The sequence below is a fragment of the Canis lupus genome, chromosome 33 (assembly GCF_003254725.2).
Source record: "Canis lupus dingo isolate Sandy chromosome 33, ASM325472v2, whole genome shotgun sequence".
Lineage (NCBI taxonomy): Eukaryota > Metazoa > Chordata > Mammalia > Carnivora > Canidae > Canis > Canis lupus.
This window is the reverse complement of record NC_064275.1, coordinates 19,002,171-19,025,586: the sequence shown is the minus strand read 5'-3', so window position 1 is coordinate 19,025,586 and position 23,416 is coordinate 19,002,171. Positions and strand designations below refer to the sequence as shown.

The following is a 23,416-nucleotide window of genomic DNA, read 5'->3' as shown; positions in this document are numbered from 1 at the left end:
ATGGTCACACTGGTAGTAAGTAGTAGAATTTGGCTTCGAATTCGTGCCTTTCTGATCCTAAACCCATGCTTTTCCTATCATGTTTCCTTCATTCACCCAACCTAAATAAGTTGCCAAAAGTGTTTTCTGGAAGCTAAACCTCAACTTTATTTATTTTTTTTAAAGATTTTATTTATTTATTCATGAGAGACACACACAGAGAGAAAGACAGAGACACAAGCAGAGACAGGCAGAGGGAGAAGCACGCTCCATGCAGGGAGCCCGATGTGGGACTCCATCCCGGGACTCCAGGATCACGTCCTTGGCTGAAGGCAGGAGCTAAACCACTCAGCCACCAGGCTGCCCAAACCTCAACTTTAGACTTCTGAGACTTCCCAGTTGTCACCTATGACTTATTGTGAGGTCTTTTATCTTTGAGTCACCAAAGGAAAAGCTGTGGAGGTGGAAGGAAGAAGAAAAGGAAGGGTGTGTGGGGATGAGTGGGTTTGTGGTGGTAGGGTAGGAGGCAGAGGTGATGAACATTCTTCCCTGGCTTTCTCTCCATGATAAAACTCTTACCTTTATTCCCAAGAGGAAAAATGTGGAAGTCTTCCCTTCTTGGGAAGTGTAAAACTATCTCAACTCAGTTCCTTTCCATCAGTGATTGACTAGCAACTCCAGCCAAAATTCTAAATATTTTCTTTTCCTTTCCAAAGGTAACTCTTAAACCTTCCCTCCTACTTAATCTTCATAATGTACTGAGGTAATTTATCTTGCAACATTTTGCAGGTTCCCCTAGGAATGTCCTTAACAACTGACTTCCATACAAACTTTCTGGGAAAGTTTAGGAGATCAAATCCTTATAACTAAATAAAATAGAACATTTGAGTGGAAATTTAATAGCAAATTAGATTAGTGTCACTACAGGAGAATAAATGAAACTTTGGGGCTTTTTTTTTTTTTTACATTTACAGTGGAAAAGTCAACAAACTCCATTATACAAGAGACGAGAAAAAAAAGATTTTTCTATTTTTTGGCTTATTGTTCAATATCACTTTTTACCACATCGACCTCCAAAGCAAATCTTAAACTTGGTCTCTTTCCCATTGCCACTGTCTAGTGCCTTGTGCCTTGATGATTTGCAAGCATTCCCAGTGGAGTGTTCATTAGGAAGGAGAAGTTTTTATTAGAAGGAAGTACATTTTTCCTTTACCAAATACAACCCTAGTACAAGGAAGAAAAGATACTTCTTTCACTATCTTTAAACCAGGGCTTCCACTTGTTTTCCCATATGAAAAGTTTCCAAATTTCTTCAATCTACCAGAAGCCTACTGAGAAAAAGCATCAAGGAACAGCTAGCTGGAGTAGCCTCCTTTTTTGGCCCATGGGCTCCTATCATCCTCCCACTCACGTGTTTTTCAAATAATCCATCTTTCTTGTGTAGAGATTTTTGGAAAGCTGAGAAATTTGAGAAAAATGTATTCTTAAAATGTTATGCCCTATTTTTTTTAATAAAGGATCTTAAGGAAATGACTAAGGAAATAAAGGTGACTCTCCTCTATCAGCACTTCTGATCACCTTCAGTAATTCTACTAATCCTCAGCATTCTTTTCAATCTTGCTCCATGCTTTGGATTTTATGCCATAGTTTGAAGGTTCTATTTCATCAATTTTTCTCTTCCTTCTATTCCTTAAAGCTATATCTTTGTTTAGTAAAAAACTGAGAATGAAATATCTCTTGCTTTGTAGATACTTTTCACACACATTTTTTGCAATTGTATCAAGTCAGAGAAAAGTGTTTGTGTCTAATGGGTAAAGCCAAATGGCTAAATGGATCCTGATTTAATGGATAAAGTTAATTTGACTACTCTATAACAAAAGTCTACTTGTACTGGAAGTCTGTTTATCTTAAGGAGACATTAAATCTCCATGAGTCAGTATCCTCCTATGAGACACTGGTTTGGTGGTGATGGTGGGGGAGATGCAGGAGTACTAATAATAATATTAAAATTAAATAATTTTGACATTCAACAATACTATCTATTGTAAACTGATGTCAACCAGAAAGATACCAGAAAATAGTTGACTGAAACAAATATAGATGTTTCTCGAATTAACAAAGGAGGCTAGTTTCTGGAGAGTGCCGTCAAGTCAAAGGAATATGCTCTTTGAGTGGGAAGAAGCTAAGAGGTGAGGTTAAGAGACCCTCACCATTTGTACATATAATTGATTAGATTTATCAGTAATACTTTAACTTGTATTCATAAAGATTTGAGGTAGACATTAAGTAATCATATTTAAAAATTCTTTGATATGTGTGTTTGAGAACAATTGGTAGTAAAGAAAATTCCTGTACATAAATATTTTTCCATACAAATTATTATATGAATTATTAAAGAAAAATAGATAATCTTTGGTATTCACTCACCAACATAGTCTCTAGCAATGAGTCCTTCAGAACACTAGCATTTTATTTTTATATAGGCAACCCTTACTATATTTTCATATGTCTTTGAACCTTATAATATTCACTTCAACAAACATCTGTAGAAGCCATAGTTTGTGTGTGTGTATGATAAACTGTATTATATTTAAAACGAATGTGTATACAGTATTAAAGTATGCTAATATCCATAAGGAAAGAATTTTTTACCTTCTAAATTAATTTTCTGGTTTTTTTAATGTCTAGAGCTGATTAATTTTTTTAAATTGTATCCTAAATATGCTTTATCCTGCCAACCCACAACTACATAATTCTGTGATGTAAGGGCTTATTAGTCTTATTTTTCTGTTTTACTCACTACCTTAGTGTTAAGTTTTTTAGTAACTAGACGGAAATGAGACCGCCAAGGCAAGCGAGGGTCCAAGAACAGATTTTATTGCAGGCACCCTCGGGCGAGGTTCCACGACTCACGGGGGAAAGAGAGTGAGTCGAGGAAGTCGCGCCAAGACAAGGTGGTAGGGGGTTTACATAACGTTGTAAGGCAGAACGGTTTCCTATTGGTTGGCTCATATGCAAAGGAAGGATTGCAATCCAACCAGTCAGAGTGACCCTCACTATGCAAAGGAAGGATTGCAATTCGACAAGTCAAAGGTGACTTCCTCCTCTGGGGTTTGAAGGGCATTGGGTTCGGTTGAGGAAGTCCAAAGGAGAGGTGTAAGGGTCTGCTCAAGCTGTCGTCCCAAGTGGAGGTGGTGACAGGAACCTCAGCCATTTTGGCGAATCCACCATCTTGAGGAGTTTCCCTTCCCGCCTGGCCCCAACACTTAGCAACATCAATAATTAGACATAAAATGACCTGCAGTGATATGCAGCAATGTGGATAAACCTTAACAATATAACATTAGTAAAAATAATTAAATTTCAAAACATTATCTGCAGCATAATAGCATTTTATAAAGTTTAAAGCAATCAAAATGTATACATATTAAATACATATTATATATGCATATATGTTTATACACAAACATAAATTTAGGCATGCCTATAGATATGATAAAACTATATGAAAAGGAAAACAAATAAATAGTAAACATAAGAATCAGGATAATGGTTATCTTAGGTGGGAGAGGCAAGAATATAAGATAGGGGGATGCCTGGGTGGCTCAGTGGTTGAGCATCTGCCTTTAACTCAGGGTGTGATTTCAGGTCCCGGGATCGAGTCCCACACCAAGCTCTCCACAGGGAGCCTGCTTCTCTTTCTGCCTATGTCTCTGCCTCGCTCTCTGTTTTTCTCATGAATAAATAAATAAAATCTTTACAAATATATGTATAAGATGGGGTAAACTATATGGATAGATATAGGTTATTATAAAGCTTCTAGCTCTTCTTTTAGGGTCTTAGTTTGCTAGTGTTTATTAATTCATTTAAAAAATAGCTAACTATGTGAATTAAAGTAGGCCAAGCATGGACCGGTAATGAGTATGCATCATGTGCCAAGGATTATGATTAATTCAATTCTGTACACCTCAGGGGTGGGAGTAGGGGGAAGCCATAATCACTCTATTAGTTATCTATTGCTACCAAAAAAAAAAAAATTATCTCAAAATCTAATGGGTTCAAGCAATAAGCATGTGTTATCTCTCAGGGATCTCCCAATATCAGGAATTCAGAAAGAGCTTAGTGAAGTGGTTCTGGTTTCAAAACTTTCATGATGTTGCAGGCAAGATGTCAACAGGGGTTGCAGTCATCTGAAGACTTGACTGGAGTTAGAGGATCCATGGTGGCTCACTTAAAGGCTCATAAGTCAGTGTTGACTGTTGGACTCAGTCGCTTGCCACATAAACCTTTCTATAGGGCTGCTTGGGTGTCCTCATGACATAGGGGTTGGCCACTCCAGAGTGAATGATACAAAGGACTAAAAAGGTGCAATAATGGCTTTTCTGACCCAGCGTTGAGAGTCACATAACACCACTCTCACCACATTATATTGTTCACATAGGCCCATGTAGGCAGGACTATGAAAGGGTGTGAATGCCAGGAGACAGGGATAATGGGCGGGCGGGGTGGGGGGTGCTCATCTTGGAAGCTGGCTACCACACAAACCAAACTGACTTACCGTGAACATCTAGCATTTTTATCTACTGCTACTCTTAAATTCCAAACATTTCTCCTATTCTGTTCTTGGTGGCTTTGGAGAATTTGTTCTCTCCAGAGTCAGAACAATAAGAAAAAACTTTCTGCTTGTATATAATAATACCAACTAGCATTCTAATTTCAGTCTTTCCATTTAATGTCTTAATAAACAATATAGTAGCTTTCTTCCATAAGTGCTTTCAATTGTTTTGAGCTGTATATATTTTTTTCTTTTCCAATTCTGGAATTCCTCATTGTTAACCTTCTAGATTACATCCTTCCTAAATGTCCTTGGAATTATTAATCATTTTGTTATTATCATGGATGTCCCTCCAAACTACAGATTTATTGATTTACCTAATTAAAAGTTTCCTATTGTTTACTTCATAATATTTACCCAGGTGATTTTTCATGCATTCAGCACACATGAAACATATTTATAGATAACATATCATGTGCCCAGACTGGAGAGTCTCAGTGTCAAGCAGAATTGGGAAGGTATGGGAGTGAAAATGTGTAGGGAAAAGAGGAGTGTTGTAAGGGAAGGTAAAGGCAAAATGTAAAGTAAAAAATCAGATAAAATAGTTGGAAAGATCCTCAATTGTCTTATAATCCTCTTCTATTTGTAAGAACTATACTTCAGCCGTGCCAATTCCATAATTGACTGTCACACTTAATGGTCAACTGAGAATCATGTAACAAAACTCCAAGTTCAGGGTGTGTGAAATTTTAATACCTCTGGGACTTTACACTCCTTCTGGCTGAGATACCCTACAGTGGGGATCCACTTACCTGATGGAACATAAAAGTGTGTCTATATTTATGTTTAATAATAAGACAAATATTTATGTTTAATAATAAGACAAACTTGTCTAGTACTTTAAAGGTAACTGAAATTGGCCACACAAAGAGTCTCTCTCCCACTATTGCTTCAGTGATTTTCAAAATGCATGCAGGTGAATAAGCGGCAGAGGGATCAACTAAGAATACGCAACATGTTTGTTGTCCCCCAGTGATACCCTGTATCATTTCCCAGCTCACATCTATAAAGAAGGGGATTTTCATTAGAGGGTTTCTTTTTTTTTCCTTATTAGAATTCATTTCATTAACAATAGAATAGGAAGAAGATTATTTAGAACAAGAAGCCACCAGCACAACAAAAAAGCACATGGAACAACTAAGAAAATTCGGCAGCCTCAAAAGAGGAATACTCATAAAGGAATAAGCATGTTCCAACCATATGTTTTTATGTAATCATTTACAAATGTATCCAACCACATGAAAACTAAAAATAGCCATTTTGGCGGGAAAGATGACCCCTTTTCTTAACAGTGAAGATTTTAGCATGTTTATTTTTCATACAAATGGAGAGATGATTAATGATGTCATAAAAATTTTTTCCTTGAATTTTTGCTTAGCCAAGGACTTGTAGTTTAAGTCACTTGTAGTCTAATTCGAATTTTGCAGCCTTTTGATAACAAGGCAAGTACCCTTTTACTAAATCAGATCTAGAAATAATATATCTTATATCCTGGAATTGCTTACAGTATGTCTAGGATTGTATACCATAATCTCCAAAGAAGTAAATGACTAGTGAAACAATGAAAAAGGACTGGCCCACATTCACTTATTTTTGGAATTCATTTACCTAGTAAGCTTCAAACCTGGTAGATTGAACCAGAAGAGTCTTAGAATCCAAGGTTGCCAAGTTTGGGAGGTAATGAGAATTAGATAGAAAGGTTTCCAAGAAAGCCTAAACTCAATTAACTTGCTCAGGCTAAGTATTTAAAACCTAAAGTTTGCAGTTTTCCAACCTGTTCTGATCTCAGCCAGACATTGGCAATCAAGAAAAAATGGTCCTTTTGTGGTACTGCAGCTACCACCACTGTCCTAGATGAAAACTACGAAACATCAGGGGGCTCACAAATGAAATCCCACCTCCAGTTCCACTCCACCAAAATGTCCCTTTTCCACTCTGAGCTATTTGTTCATTCCTGGATTGTCAATATCAGTTAAGTGTTGATCATATTCTAGAACATCAAAGTAATTAGCAATAAGGTGTGAAAGAGGTTTACGGGTTCACCAGAGAGATTTGCATTTTAAAAGAGGGTCTTGTTAAACACAAATGAACTTCTAATAGAATGTGTGAGAGATTTTTTTCTCCAAAGGATGGGGGAAGATATCTAGCTCTCTTTTTCAGCCCAGGATACCTTTTCCTCTCTGCAGTCTCTTGCCATTCACTCTTCTTTTTGTTCTACACCTTTTCACGCAGAGCATATTTAAAATTGAGAATGATTGGGTAGAGGGTTAATTGATAGAACCTTGTACAAACCGAAATATCTTGGAGGCCTCAAAATAGGTAAAGAGCTCCAATCTCAGAGGAGTCAATTTAAACATACAAAAATGCCCTGCATTCCAGGATTAGCTCTCCTTTTAGGGTATTTACCTGTCTAATTATTGCGATGAAGAATAATTTATCCAAACTCTTCCCACAATTACTAAAAACTCTAAAGAAATGTCTTTTAAACAATGGCAAGGTGGTGGAAACTCAGAGTTTTTGTTTGTTTTGTTTTGCTTCATTTTGTTTTAAATGAAATCATTTGTTACATTCAAATCGATGAAAAACTAAAAACACTTCCCATATAATTTTTGACATCAGGTAGATTAAAGGAATTAAGTCAGAACACCTGGGTATTTTTCTGAGACAGAGAATCTAGAATTTCAGAGAAGAAAAGGCAGAACATCAAGAAGATAGAAGAGTGTATCTACAGGGATCCAGGAATGTCTTAGAAAAATGTGGCGAGTAAAAAGAATATCTTTCTGCTCCAGGAACTAGCCCTTCTCATCTAGCTCCTCTTACTGCCATGTTTCCCTTTTCTTTTGAGGCAAGATTATCTCTGTCAGAAACTACGAATAAAATTTTTGACCAGAGTCCTGTGCTTTATAGCTCAGCCTTTCCTTCTCTGGCCTCAGTACACAAGGTCCTTAGTCTTTTCTCCTTTGATATTTGTGGGCCATCAATGTCCATGTACAGGGCTCGCCCAGAAATGTGATGAAACTGTCAGCAGAGAGTCTAAAGAGAGACCCCTGCCCTCTCACCTGTGGTTCAGTCTTAGCTGCTGTTGGCAGTTCTTCTTCAGTCATACAAGTGTCCTAGAAATTGTCAAAGGGAAAAGCTGTTTTTATTATTTAAAAAAAGAGTAACTATATTGAAAATATGTCACTTTTTTTTTTACAGTATTTATAGCTCTTTCACTTCTGGTTTCTAAACTGTCCTTAAGGACAGTTTAGAAGGGGTTAATAATAATGATGTTCACAGAGATTATTTGAATTTGCCAATTGAGCAAATAGTTGAATTAGGTTTCACATCCAAGATACAAAGAATTTCATTTCAGATCTTGTGCTTTTTTCATTATAATAAATTTTAAGGGGAAATAAGCTTTCTTGTTTGGAATAGGGCTAACAAAAAAGCCAATACTACCTAAAATTACGAATCCTAAATAATTCATTGAAATATGATTTTCCAAAATTACTCTCATTTACGTAAACTTTTAGATGGCAAAATCTCTCTAGTTAAATCATTGGGATTAAAGTAATAAGCTTTCAGTTTATTTCTCTCTTTACAGAAGTTAACCAATAGTGATTACTTTAATTTGCCCTACAGAGAGTGATTATCACTGCAAATGGTGCTATAAATAACTTTCCTTAAAGCTTATATGTAGATAGCCCCATAATTTATCATCCAAACTGGGACACTTTTGAGAGTAAAAGTGACCTGTATTAATAATTGTGCTTGGACAGTTGGAACTAGAATTATTCTGAGTAAACTGGGAGATATGGTTACCCAATTTACAAGACATAATCCTGATTCTGAGAGTGATGGGTTTTGAGTGAAAAAAAGCCAGCAAAATGAAAATCCATGTATCCGACCTTTGACTTGTCTTGATTTCCAGCTCCCATGAAGTTGGTTGTTTTTTTCTTTTTAAAGACTTTATGTATTTGAGAGAGAGAGAGAGAGAGCAGGGAAAGGGCCTGAGGGAGCCAAATGTGGGGCTCAATCTAGGACCCTAGGAATCATGACCTGAGCCAAAGTCAGACCCTTAACTGACTGAGCCACCCAGGTGCCCCAAAGTGGTTCTTAATAAGCACTATTCAACACTTCAGTCTCATGTTCTGCCCACAAGTGATGGAGTGTTACATCCATTAAGACCAAGTCAGAAGGAAAAGTGTCACCTGCTGAGATTCAAACCCTAATTTTTTATACTACTTGGTAGTTGGAAGTTCCCATCTAAGCTTTAACTATATAGTATATAACCCAGACTTTCAGACCAATAGACATGTTCTATGCAGTATTCCTCAGTAAACTCTAGTCACTTTTATAGGGGTCTAAGAGACAAACATTAAATCCACACTTGAAATTTTAAAAGGGAAAATCTATTCAGCAGTTAAATTGTTTTTACAGCTGACCAAAATAATATTATATAATGGACAAATCTTAAGTTAGTAATTAATTTTTAAAATCACACTGCTAAAAAATAGATTTTTATATACCAAAGCTAAATACAATAGCATAGGGCTGTGTTTAATCTTAGAACATCCTCATAACAGGCACAAAAATAAATTTTATTTTGAAAAAAGATACTATTTATGAGAATGTATTGCTATGCATCATCAATGTAACAGTCTTCCAATTTTGCCTATAAAATGCTGTATTGAAAAGTGACCCTCTGAGATGGTACAATCAACAGAGTAACACTACCAGAAGATGGTAGATGGAAAAAGAGTTTGACAGTTAACTTCCAACTGTTGCTGAATTATTGGGAAATTCTTCAAATGAGATTAATTTTCTCCACCTAGCTTAAGAAGTATTTTCCTAGTCAGTATAAAGTTCAAATTAATTTCATTAGATTCCTGGGGAAAAAAATGTCAGTTTTTTGCAATTTAAATTTTAATGTGAGGTAGAAAGTTTCCCTTCTGGACAAGTTGCAGCCTGGAAGTGGTCAAATGTCTGGGGTTGGGGAGGGGGGAACTAATGAAACTTTGTTGTGGAATAGTTCACAAAGGAATACAAGATGTGTTACATAATGCAGCCCTTTGTTTGTGGAGGCTCTGACAAAACACTGCAGTTTGAGCTCAAACTGAAAGCGGCCACCAAAGTCTTCCCTAACTCCAGGCAGCTGAGTCTTTTTCCCCACCTCCTGCTATGATTACTCTGGCTTCTGATTAAATCACACCTTATATTTAAGGTCACTAACCTAAAACGACCCAAAGCTACTTATTTCTCTGAATGGTTCCCCATTACTTGTAATATTTGGAAGGCTTGCAAATAGCTCCTGTCCCAGCTTTGGTAGTCTTCTCCAAAAGCAAATGCTCTAACAATTTCCTCATGCATGGGTTAAAACCTCAGGTGAAAGATTTTGGAAGCTAATTAGCATGCTAAGGACTTGAGCATTTGGGTGAGTCACAGTCATGCTATCTAAGGGACAGAGAAAGTGTCTTTTTACAAGTGATATTTAACAAGTGCTGGTTCCTCACTGAGTTTTAATATAGCTGAAACGCCATTGCATTGTCTTCTTTGTATTTAATAGAAATCTTGTTTATATGATCTCTTCTTTAAAACATCCATCCCTTTGGGGCATATTCTAATGTTTTATTTCTTAAAATACATTTCTATGAATTTTGGAAAATCTTTAAAAATTTCTTTTATTATATGAATAACTGAACTAGGCTGTAACAAATTCCTCTCATTGAACTTCTTATTTTAGACTCGATTTTTTTTTTTTCATTCTTGACCTGGTTTGTCTTTTCATATCTTAGTACAATTTTCCCCTTTGCTTTCAGAATGAGAATTTCATTACATGTATTGAATGTCTAGTATATATAATCGAGATGTGAAGCAAATGAGTATTTATTAAATGCCAAGAATAACCAATGTTTGTCATCTAGTTAGGAAGAGTAGTTAAGATAATTTAAATTATGAAAGTTATTTCTTGGTTAGAAAAGTGTTCAGTAGCAGAAATCTTGACATGAGTGGCTTAAACAAATAGGGGTTTGTGTTTCTCACAAAACAGCAAGTCCAGAGGTAGGGAGTTGCTGGTGTGTGATAAAGTCAAGGCCAACATCTCTGAGGTTCTCTTTGCCTTTTGTTCATGCTGGTTGCTTTAGGATCACAAAATAGTTGCTGCAACTCCAAGCATCATGTCTATGCTCAAAGAAGGAAGAGGGGAATATCAGGTGTAAGGAAGTGTTGAATCACTATATTGAACACCTTCAAACTGTGTCAACTAACTGGAATTTAAAATAACCAAAAAGAAGAAGAAGAAGAAGAAGAAGAAGAAGAAGAAGAAGAAGAAGAAGAAGAAGAAGAAGAAGAAGAAGGAAGAAGGAAGAAGGAAGAAGGAAGAAGGAAGAAGGAAGAAGGAAGAAGGAAGAAGGAAGAAGGAAGAAGAAGAAGAAGAAGAAGAAAGAAAGGAGGTAGCAAAGGATCGCTTTTTACCTCTACCTTTATCAAAAAAAGGTAGCTTTATCAAAAAAGAAAAAGCTTTCTCAGAGGCCGGCAGATTGTCACAGAGATCTTTCTGAGTAGAACTGGGTCCCAAAGCCATCCTTGGTTGCTAGGGAGGCAAGGAAATCAGAGTCAGATTTGTCATAATTTGTTTAGAAGTATCATAATTCATCATGCAGGACTGGGCACATTCCATTCTGAACAAAATAAGGGTCTGTAAGTAGGAAGAATTGGGGGAATGGATATTGGGTAGGTAACGGTGTCGACTCTAGCTATATGGTCAAAACAAAAGGAGAGTTAATGCGGACCACAAAAACTACAAAATGATTTATGTGGAGGTAGAATAAGATAAGTAAAGCAATTAGATCAATGAAAGAATAACAATAGGACACTCCAACTAAGGGAAGAACAAAAGCTTAAAAGCAGGAACATATATGCTATATATGGGAAGTAGCCACTACATTGTGAATTCCTTAGTTCTTTGAAGGCAGGAAGAAAGCCTTATTTCTATTTATTTTCCTAGTATCTCACACACAGTAGATGCTTATTGAATCACAGTAAATGAATGCATATAATATTCCAACCCAGAAGTCCAGACATGACTTCACAAATTATGGAGATAATAGAAGAGAAAATTTAAAATGTAGGACTCCCTTGACAATACCAGGATAAAGGCAAACACTAATACAGTCCAGCGATACTCCTGAGTACTTGTTGGGAAAGAATGGAACCTAGGATGCCTTAGCAAGGTAGAGCAAGGACGTGGAGACTGAGATACCAAGTTAATAACTTGAGCTTGATCTTTGAAAGCCCGATTATGTTTCTGGAATCCAGTTTTGGTAATACACAAACAACAATGTCCGGCACTGTTCTTCTAACTCGTTAGAAGCACCAAGCCTGCTGCTATTGTTTGCTCCTTTTGCTCCAAGTCCTGTTCTCTTTGACCTTCAGGGATTTCCAGTGTGCTAGGAGCTTTGGAAAAATGCAAAGTAGCTCATTGGAGATTTCCTAGATTACTACTCTCCAACAATTGAAATTTTATTCGGCATCTGTTGTATGCCAGTCACCCTGCTGAAGTTTTTAGGAGATGATTGAAATAACCCTGACTGCAAATTATTTACCTTCTAATTAATAATTTAAATGTTTTGATTGATTTAAGGTAAAAGAAAGGAAAAAAAAATAAAACTGTTCCAAAAAAAAAAAAGAAAGAAAAGAAAGAAATCAAATCAGTCAAAAGGATAGTTTAACTGGCTTTATGGTTGTGGTACTAATTTAACCAGACAACTGATCCAAGAGTCGAACAAACTTGTTTCTGCAAATACTATACAAGTAACTCCCACCAAAGGGAAATTGCCTCTCTCACTATAGGGCTGCTTTTTTTTTTTTTAATTTAACAAAGGATAAAGTATCTTGTCCTATTTTATTTCCCAAAATCTAGAATTTAAATTTGGTTTACAGGCTACAATATGGCTTAATAGTAGACCGAAATAATAGATAAAAATAATTTCATTTTTGAATTGCACCTTCATGAATCCCACATAATTTCAAAGATTTGACACTAACCTTTTTGTTTGTACAGCCTTGATTTTACCTGAGAAATATGACAACAGATTAGGGGATAGGCACAGTATTAAAACAGGCAACACTAGTTAGTTGGCATTTCTAGCATACTTATGGTCTATGGCCATTTAATGAAGTTTACTTTGTTACTTTGGGTTTCAGCCTCCCTAGTTAAATTAGAAGATTTCAGATTTATTTGAACTAAGAGTACTTCTTATTTGACAAAGGAACATCCATTTTGTTTTAATTGACTGAGTGATATATTTTCAGTGGCAGATCTTTAACAACTCCTCCAAAGACATAACATTGAAAATATTGCACTTGGATAAGTTAATTTATCTGGGCATCAGTTTTATCATCTGCCAAATGAGTTTACTGTTCTTATTCGATTTCTAGCTACTTTCAGCTCTCAAATTCTATGATCTTATTTTTCAGTTCAATTCAAGGTATATTAGTGTAATACTTACATAATGCAAACCAATATGGTCGAATCTGGATAGATACAGAGGTGAATAATATAATATTTTTATGTAAGTAGCTTATAATTTGATGCATTCAAGGTTGAGATGTCTATTTCCTAACACATCCTAGCTCCAAATGTTTGGGATGTCATTTATGAATGAGGGTATATAATTTATTCCCAGATGGGTGCAGATTCATTCATCTGTCAATTTTTCTCATATCTGGATTTGAAGAACCCAAAAAAGGGTCTGAACTATCATGTTAACAATATTGTACATTTGTATCCCACCTTCACTGCAAAGAATTTAGAGCATTTCCAGAACTATTCAGAACCATTATCTCATTCATCCCTAAAGAAGCCCAGTGCATGTAGAAAAGGATATAGTGCCCTAAAGTGTCCTCCATACTGGATCCTTCCTTGTTCCCTGTTCAAACAGCAGTTTAGCCATTGATGATTTCAGTTGTACCAACTGGGGGATAAAGCATAAGGGAAGAATGGTGTGTGTGTGTGTGTGTGTGTGTGTTGTGTGTAGCAACACTTGTGATAAGCAAGCTGTGTATGGTACCGTGATATGTTTCAGTGTTGGGCGTGCATTAAAATTAGAAGTGAAAAAGGGGCACCTGGGTGGCTCAGTTGGTTAAGCATCTGCCTTTGGCTCAGGTCATGATCTCAGAGTCCTGAGACAGAGCCCTAGTTGGGTTTCTTGCTCAATGGGAGCCTGCTTCTCTCTCCCCCTACCCCTCCACCCCCACTGGTGTGCATGCACTCTCTCCCTCCCTCCTTCTCTCTCTCCCTCTCTCCCTCTTTCTCAAATAAATAAGATATTTAAAAAAAATAAAATTAGAAGTGAAAAGAAGTTGGGGACTTCTTCATCAATCTAATTCATAAACATTTGACTATAGAGACCCAACAGGCATAAAGAAACCTGTACTTATGCTAAGTGAGAACATTATTCTAAACATGTTACCCTGAAAACTATGCCTACGTCTTGGTGTCACTTGGATTTTCCTAGCCTGCTTTCAAGAGGAGTCGGGAACATAGGAAATTTCCCCCCACCCCCCTTTTTTTTTTAAACAAATCTTCCAAGTAGCTCCTTGGAAACAAGTGATTATATTTCCTTCTTTCCCTAAATCTTCCTAGGTTGTAAAAAAAAGTCATATCCATGTTTAGTCTCATGGTTTCCTTAGTTAAAAAATTTGCATCTGAGGCCTAGGAAAATGTTTGGCCTTCACAATTGAATGTTTAAACAGGTGCACACCGCACTGGGCTGGCTGAGGAAAGGTAGTCTCCTCCTTCTGGAAACCCTGACGTTAAGAGAATAATCCTTGTGTCGGCTTTCACAAGTGCTTGTGAAGGAAAGTTCAGGTAATTCTTAAATCTTATTACCTGGTTACTAACCAACTTGCCCCCCCCATTCTGTGTTCTCATGAAGAAATTGATTTAATAGATTCAAGATATTATTAAATACATTCTGCATTAATATTATATGTCCTCTTTGAATCCAAGTGGCAATACAATAGAATTTCATTTTATAAATAACACCTTTCAAGCTAACACCACAGGGCACAGTACAAAAGAATCAAAATAGAACACAAATGCTGTAATCAAATGCAGACCCCAGGAAGGCTGATTAAAAAGGCATGTTGCTAGTAAGAGCAGCCGACAGGGTAAGTATAGTGGGTCAGAGCAGAAAAGCCTGCTGAACAGAAGGGCAAACTGAAATAAAACGGACTCGCCTGCCTGACTCACATGGACTTAACGGCTCTCCTTTGTCATCATCCCCCTTTGGACTCAGAAATCACAAGGGAGAGGTGTGTGTATGTGTTTGTTGGGGAGGTGGGGATCAATTGTATGGAGGGTCATTAGGTTTATCCGTATGTAGGTTTACTCCTCACACACAGCACAAAGGAGAGAACATCCTAAAGACAACTGCCTGCAGCTAATAGAGATGCCGCCAATGATTGTGAGACAGCCTGATGAGGCTTGCTTTGCTCGATTGATACCACTGGTTTTCAGAAAACACAACTGTGAGGAAGCAAGTAGGTCCTTCCCATAACATCAAGCACCGGCAGTACTACTCCTGGCCAGGCATGGGGGAAAATAGGTAAATGAGTGAGATGCATGCTTTGTGGCCTTAGCCTGGTGATAGTCTCCGCTCCATAGGACCCTCTTCTCGCAGAACTGCTTTCTATCTTTGGCCTCCCACCAACACAACCGTTCCTGATATCAAGGGTTTGTATTTTAAAACCCTACCTCTAATTAGAGAATAAAAGTTTCAAGCCTCTTTTTCTTTTTCTTTTTTTAAGATTTATTTATTTACTTGAGACAGACAGAGAGAGAGCAGCAGCAGCAAGCAAGAAAGCAGTGGGAAGGGCAGAGGGAGAGGGAGAAGCAGACTCCTGGCTGAGCAGGGAGCCTAACATGGGGCTCTATCCCAGGACCCTGAGTTCATGACCTGAGCCGAAACTAAGAGTCAGACACTTAGCCAGCTGAGTCACCCAGGCACCCCTAGGCCTCTTTTTAAAGGAATTAAGGACTTTGGTGAAACAGGGACAGTATTTCAGCAAGATACCTCCCTATCTATATGTAAAACCAGTTTTAAGAATCATCACTGTATACCTCGAGGAAAGTACCAAATTGATCATTTCCTGATGCTTCTCTATTTGATATTGAGGATTCAACAATATAAGACAGAAACTGTAGGAAAAATTTCCTACTAAATATATGATAATTTTTTTCTGAAAAGAGCAACCTATACTTAACAGCCTCCTCAAAAAATGAGTCAACAGCAAATATGGCTTCTGGAGTCAATAAAAGGGAAAGGGAGGAAAAAAAAGGAAAAATGATAATTGAGGCAATTTTTACCTCTCTTGAAGCTGTGGGTTTTTTTGTAATGCTCTCTGATTATCATTTAGTTGAAATTCTGGACTGGGATCACTGATACATAATTTAGGTCAATAGCTTAGCATTTCTGTACATCTTTTTCTTAATATGCAAATTATAAACAATTAAAACATGAGCAGCATTTGAGGGTGAAAGGTTATTATACAAATACTAGTATTGCTATTTTTTTAAAAATATATTTTATTTATTTACTTGAGACAGAGAGAGTATGAGTGGTGGGGGAAGGAGTAGAGGGAGAAGGAGAAGCAGACTCTCCACGGAACAGGGAGCCTGACTGCGGCGATCCCAGGTCTCTGATATCATGACCTAAGCCGAAGGCAGATGCTTAACTGATTAAGCCACCCAGACACCCTGAGTATTGATTACTTGTAATCGAATCTTATTTTCCTTATTTCTGACAGTGTTTATTCAGTTAGGCAGTCAATTTATTAGTAAAGATTAACAGGATTAAGTAAATTGAGAACAATGGATTATAATCAGCATATTATTTTTATAAAATAGTGACAAATAATTATAATTGTTAGTTATCAATGCATTGCCTCTCAAGTCCAAATTTAGCCTTTCTTACCTTCTCTTAAAAAAAAAAAATATCTGAGTCCTTTAAATATGTTTCTTTTCCAAGCTGGTGTGAGTGCACTTTTGTCAATAAGGGGTTCAGAGAGACATTACAGGAGGAAAAAGTTTTCCTTGCTGGTTCCTGGGTAATCCTTTGGCAGCTTCCAGCAGTAAGCATAGTTTTTCAAAGGCCTGGCTCCTCTAGCACACACATCTGCTTTGGTGTCCAGCAGCTGAAGAACATGTAGCTTCTTCAGGGCCCAACGACCAGCAGTTTCCTCCAGCACCCACCAACATGCATGCACGCTCATGCATGCACGCACATGCACACACACACACACACACATTGGGTAGTAAGTGTAATAGAGTGCCTGAGATGAGACAACTCCCTATGAACAGCTTCTTTGCTCCCTAGAATGCAGATTTCCAGCAAGATCTGCTAATGCAACTCTCTAGCAATTTCTCTGCCATTCATTCATCAGTATCTGTACCTGGTCCACCAAGATCTGGGTGCCATTCCAGGGTTGGAGGGAACTCTTCCTTGGGCACTGTATCTCAGCCCTACAAGTACCAGTTGCCCCTTATATTTGCTATTCTTATATAATTTAGAATTCTCTTTACTTCTTACTAGCTACTCCCTCATTACTGCAGTCTGCTGTTATAGTTAATAATTCTTTATATTAAACTTTTCCTTCTCAAATTGCTGTGTGGTTTCCCTCTCCTAATGGACCCTAATACATACCCAAAGAATATTAGAATAATCTGTATTCTTTGGGAGTATGGAAAAGTAAATATGATAAGCCATCTCTTTATAGAATGGATTATCATTGATATAAGGCACCTTATCTAGGTAGAGCTAATAGATGAACAAAAATTTTTGAGAATCTGATGCTAGATTGAAGGATGATGTAATAATATGATGTTATATACTATTTTAATTATGTATCATTTTAAGGACCATTTTAAAATATTTTACTTGATTTCACTAAGAATGTCTTAAATGTGAACTATAATAAAGCAAACAACCAAAGCCTAGACTCAAAAATAATTTGTTGACCTTGAAAAGATGTTGCAAAATAACAGTGTGATATGAATTGGTAGATTATTAATGCTAGGATAACAACATCCATCACTAACTGAGAACTCAGAAGGTCCTGAGCATTTTACATTAATTTATTGAATCCTCATAACAATAAAGGTGGATACTATTATTATCCCTGTTTTACCAGTGGGAAAATAGAGGCCTGGAAAGGTTAAAGAATTGGCCTAGCATGATATGTGTGGTAAATTTCAAAGCCAGAATTTGAACCTAGACTTTCCTGTGAGCCCTGGTTTTTAACCACTGCACTTTGCTTCTAGAACACTACCACTGAAGCAGATAGCATGTTACCTGGGAGAAAAAACACAAAAACTTGTTTTTGTTGTGTTCATCAAATATCCGGGGGGGGGAAAAAAACAACTTCTCCAAAGTATCCCAGAATGTATACCATACTCTGAGATATATCCGAGACCAGCAATTTCTCACTTGTACCCAACAAGATATGGTCAAAACTAGATGAACACTGGTGATCCAATCCCCAGAACCAAAGTGTTAACAGTGTATCAAAAACCCAGCAGCCGTTACTCGGAGCTGAAGTGAAGGCAGATGAAATATTAACAGCAGTTCTAGCAGCACAAAATGAAATATGAGATCCTGTATCAGAAATTATTAGTAACCTGTTAAAAGAAATGCTGAAAAATGGCAGTTACCAAATTAAAACTGGGAAACAGAGCCCAAATGGGAAATTTCGAAAAGTTTGGAGGAAAATAAATGACAGATTGTCCTCTTGGCTCTTATTACTATGCCATCCTAAATCCTACTTGGCAATACATGGTGGAGGTGAAATAAGAACTGCATCACTGCCAGTGCTGGGCCTCAAATTTGTAGTCCTAAGTGTCTGTGATGATGTCTGAGATTGATTGGAAAAGTAGTTGGAATTTGGTAGCATTTAGCTTTATCGAAACTGAAGAGTCTGGAGACTCTTATTATGAAAGGCTTCCTCTCATTTGTGAATTGGCCCCTTTGCTCCACTTTTGGATGGCTGGCTTCCTCCATGCCGAGCTACACTAAATGCTCTACATGGGAAAGCTATTCTCCTTAAACGCCTTCAAATTTAAAGCATCTATCTGGTTATGTTCGTGTTTCTGCCTCCAAATATCTAGCATCAAAAAAAGAGAGAGGTTACAAATACCAAATACCGGGTAGTAAATGAAGGAGATATTTTCCCTTCAGTAACTGAGAGCAGAGAAAGGACTATAAGCAGAGTGGTTGAGCAGTGGATGCCAGAGAGAAAAAGGAAATGAGCTATAGGACCTTAGAATCTTAGTGTTGGCAGAGACTATGGAGTTCATGTGGTCCTACCCTATCATTTTTCAATGAAGAGACTGAGACATGGGGAGTTAAGGGACTTGACTTGCCCTAGACACATAGTTGTTTACTGACAGTCAGGCCAAAAACATTTCCCAGTTCCCAGTCTGGAACTCTGCAGTTCAGCATGCTGTTGCCATCCTCCACTGAAAATTAACACTAACCCAGCCTGGAACATAGAAGAATTCAGCATCTGTGGGGAACAAGAAACATGATGAATTTTGAGATGGAAATCAGTCTGGGACAAGGAGAAGGGAAATGGATGATCCTGCTTGGTTGTGACTCATTGGCCAAGCTTGTGCAAGACATTGTGTGTCAGTTTACACCCCCGTGCTTTCCCACAAAAAATAATAAAACCTTCAGTTGTAATCCCCCAGAGTTTATATTTGATGCATTCAGATTTGATTTGCTTAGCAAACTCTCCTGTGTGCAGGTTATCTGCAGGTATAGATTGGTGGCATTGCTATTGATCCCTGTGATTTACAGGAGCCTAACATTCTTTCTCTAGCAGTAAAATGTGTTTGAGTCTTCTCCATAGGACACTCCTCACTGAGGATCAGATGTAGGTTCAAGATACAAGACTTATCTTCTGTTAACCCTTGTATCCTACTAACCTCATGGAGAACTTGGGCAATATATGGGCCTTTTAATCAGGCTTACAAGTTAGGTGAAAGAAAGGAAAGAAGAAAGGAAGGAAAGAAAGAAGAAAGAAAGAAAGAAAGAAAGAAAGAAAGAAAGAAAGAAAGAAAGAAAGAAAGAAAGAAAGAAAGAAAGAAAGAAGAAAGAAAGAAGAAAGAAAGAAAGAAAGGGAAAGAAAGAAAGAAGAAAGAAAGAAAGAAAGAAAGAAAGAAAGAAAGAAAGAAAGAAAGAAAGAAGAGAGAGAAGGAAGGAAGGAAGGAAGGAAGGAAGGAAGGAAGGAAGGAAGGAAGGAAGGAAGGAAGGAAACACAAATATTTTTTTAATTTGGAAGCACAGATTAATTTAAAGCAAATCAGTAGCAAAGAAGAGACAATAAAAATGTCTCAATAGGATTCCCTGTGAAATAGCAATACAGGTATTTTAGACCAAATATTTTTCAGAATAGAGCAACCGGAAATGAGAGAATCAGACAGTATGATGAAAACTACAGATGGAATGCTTTGCATGAAAAGTGATTATAGACAAGAGAGGGCTCAGGAGTGGGTAGGCGTGGAGTTGGGAAAGAGGGGGTAACTGAAATAAGAGAAGATAATGCTTGACCAGGTCTAGTAAAATATTCCCTGCCACAACCACTGTTCCATGAAGAGATTGAGCCAAGAGGCCTGAATAAACTAACCTTAAGTTCAGAGTTGCCATTATTGTGGGAGGCATCAGGGAGAGCACATCCGGATTTGTGTTACACAGTAATCACTGCTGGGTGTCAGCATTCATCAGCCAGATGGTCAGACCCACAATTAATCAATTAGGCTGGGATGATCAACTGGACTAAGTTTTCCCCTTTGGTAAAAAACCCTCATCATGCGGTCAAGGCCAATAGCACTTTTATCCTGTTGCTTTTGGAGACCCTTCTAAAAAAAAAAAAAAAAAAAAAAATCCCTCTTTTCTTTTTTAGGCTTCTAGTTAACTAACAAACACTGTTAGCTTCAAGCTGCTTTGACAATATAGATACCCCAAATTGAGACTTTAACACAATAGCGTCTCAATATCCTCTGTGTTCAAGTATAATGTTTAACACACCCAGACAGAAATAAGCTTTTTAAAGCAGCATTCTCTGAGGAGCATTACCCAACTCATTGCACTGGAGCCTTCATATTGGTTCCACTCAATCCAGTGGAACAACACTGGAAATGGCCCTTTCAGTGGGCACTTGGGAAAATACGATGATCAAATAGAAACAATAGCAATTTATTGAGTATTCACCGTGTGACAGACACGGCTGTGGTAAGGACTGACAAACACTGATTCAGCCCTTATAAATAATTCACCAAGGGTGATAATATTCCATTTCAAAGACAAGAAAATCGAGGCTAGAAGGTTCATCTGCCCAAGGCTGAGCATTTCGTAAAGATGTGTGGAAATAATTTAGTACGCTCCAGAACGATAACTAAATAAAATTCACTTTCCATTTACTTACATATGCATGCATCTCTAAGGGATAACAATCAGGAAGGTATAGCAGGTCCTTATTATTCCTTGTCAAAGAACTTGGAAGAAGTCTTTTACTAGTGCCTCTCTACTCTGTAGATCTTACTTTCTTTTCATGCCATTCTTGCTGCACACCAGCTGCCTTCAGATTGCTTTCTTCCTTATTAGGAGGCCAGCACTCTTATTTGCTGGTAATTCTCGGTCTCCACCTCAATCTCCTTATCCAGATATGGTTCCTCTAAGGTTGTTTCAGATACTAAGATATTTCCCTATCTGGTGGCTCATAGGGTGGGTTTGCCTCCTCCCAATCAAAATGTCTATTACTGACTGATTTATTTTATGTTGTTTTCCCCTCTGATATTTTGCTTTCCCTCTCCCCTTGCTATATTATGGCAATACTGAATGGGGAGAGATGTTGGAAGGTCCTGTTGCTGGGAAGCCTCTATTTCTGATGACCCCATTGAGTAGAAATACAGACACCATGTCATATTCCTTTGTCATCATTGAGCTTGGTCCCCTCTTTTCTCTGTTCTTCCCTGCCTCCACCCAAGCTCAACTTAAGGAGGACCTCTCTTTAGCCATTTTGTGACCAGTATTTTGCAAGTTATACAAAGACACTGTGGACTCAAATGTACATCTTTGAGATCAGTTCTTTATTTATAATTACATTCTTGTATTGGAGCGTGAGGCTTCTTCTTGTTATTTAACTGCAGTGCTTTGCTTTTATTTGCTTGTTTTGCTACTTACCAAATTGGGAAAGCAACACCCAAATGCCAAGATAGTATATAGGGTAACCACTGTTTCTTAAATCAAGTTCAGGAGCGCATGGGAAAAAAAGGTATTCCAAAAATCTTAACGAATCCCTCTTCTCCTCCGGGGCTCTCACGGTGCCCTTTTTTTTTTTTTTTTTTTTTTTTTTTCCGCCTGTGGTACTCTGATTTGTTCTTGTTATGTTTGGTAGGCGGCTGTTCGAAGTTTATCCCTTGCTGCTTCTTTTTCTACAATCCTCCAGCCCCCCCCCCCCCCCCCCGAGCTGATGAGGCTCTTTCATTTTGACCTGCAGTATCTCCGTGTATTGCAGAGCTTAGCCCTGCCATCTAGACTGCCTTTCTGCTTCATTTTGCTCCTGACCTAAACCCCCCTGCTATTCCAGGCCTGGCCTCTCATGACCAGAGACTGCTGACTCATCCTGGCCTGTGCCAAGCTGTGCAGTCGCTTAGCGATGTGGACAGGAGTCGAAGGACTAGAATGAGATCACTGAACTCATTTCACTTGTTGCTTACGGTACAGTCCAGCATGAGCTGGAAATGTAGGAACCTCAGCCTCCCGAGCAGAAAGAGTAAGTAGATTACACACACTGCATCACCAAGTCCTCAACAAGCAGTGGTCGGGTGGTGGGTGGGGGCTGGCTTTCTCATGGCCGTGGCCAGGGCATTCCGGTTCATCAGGAGTGTTCCTTTGTCCTCTCTTCTTCCTCTCCTCCACAGTCGTACCCTCCCCCGCTTCCCTGAACTTCCCTTCTGAAAATGTCCGGATGGCACAGCAATGATCTGGGCAGAAATGAAATTTTGCTAATAAGCAGCCTGTGCAAGAAATCCTGGAACAGTGACACTGTTGAAACTGCTTCGTTTAGTTTGTCTACTGGGAACTCACATGAACTTCCCAACAGAATTCAAGGGGATGAAAAAATCATTTTGGTGGTTTTTTTTTTTTTTTTTTTTCTTGATTCTCTTTTTCTTTCTGTTTTGAGGGAGGTAGTTTCAGGAGACATGGCTGCATTCTGGTGTGGTGTAAAGTTTTCCGTCGGGAGACAATAATGTACATTCCTCTGGCAGGACGGGATGGGGTTTTTTTTGTTTCTCTTGCTGTTGTTTATTTATAAGACATTTCCTCTCAGTTAGTGGAAGTTAGATCGTAAGAGGCTCCAGTGATTTTCCTTCCACCTCCCCTCCCTAATTTCTGTGCTTCAGCACTCTGGAACACTGTGAACTCGACAAACTAATCAGAGCAGGGAGCTTAGCAGCCAGGCCTGGACACTCTCAAGAGACTGTGCTGATTCTCAGTCGACACTCCTTGGATCAGGAACCACAGTCCTGGTGAGTGGTGAGGTTCCAGAATTTGATGTGTCAAGGATTCTATTCTTGGTGTCTCTGAGGCAGTCAGGAAATAAAGGGTGTTTAAAAAAAATACAATTTTTTTTTTCAAAACGCTACCAAACAATCCAACGGAATGATGAGGATTTTAGTGTGCACAGCTGAGAGCACTCTATGTACAAGGGCAGAGCCTTGAGTCCGTTCTCAGGAGGATCCTGCAGGCATAGGTTTCATGCTGCCACCGATGGATG

The 23,416-nt window shown here is 38.1% G+C and overlaps 1 protein-coding gene across 36 annotated transcripts in view; it reads left to right on the top strand.

Annotated features, from left to right (window-relative positions):
• Positions 1-23,416, top strand: part of ZBTB20 (zinc finger and BTB domain containing 20) — a 773,610-nt gene that overhangs the window by 448,282 nt on the left and 301,912 nt on the right. The window contains exon 1 of one of the 36 annotated variants that reach the window (XM_049105222.1): positions 22,107-22,411. The exons of the other annotated variants lie outside the window; for them this stretch is intronic. The gene's annotated coding sequence lies outside the window, so the exon portion shown is untranslated. Of the gene's footprint in view, positions 1-22,106; positions 22,412-23,416 lie in introns of those variants that run through there. 36 annotated transcript variants of the gene reach the window in all.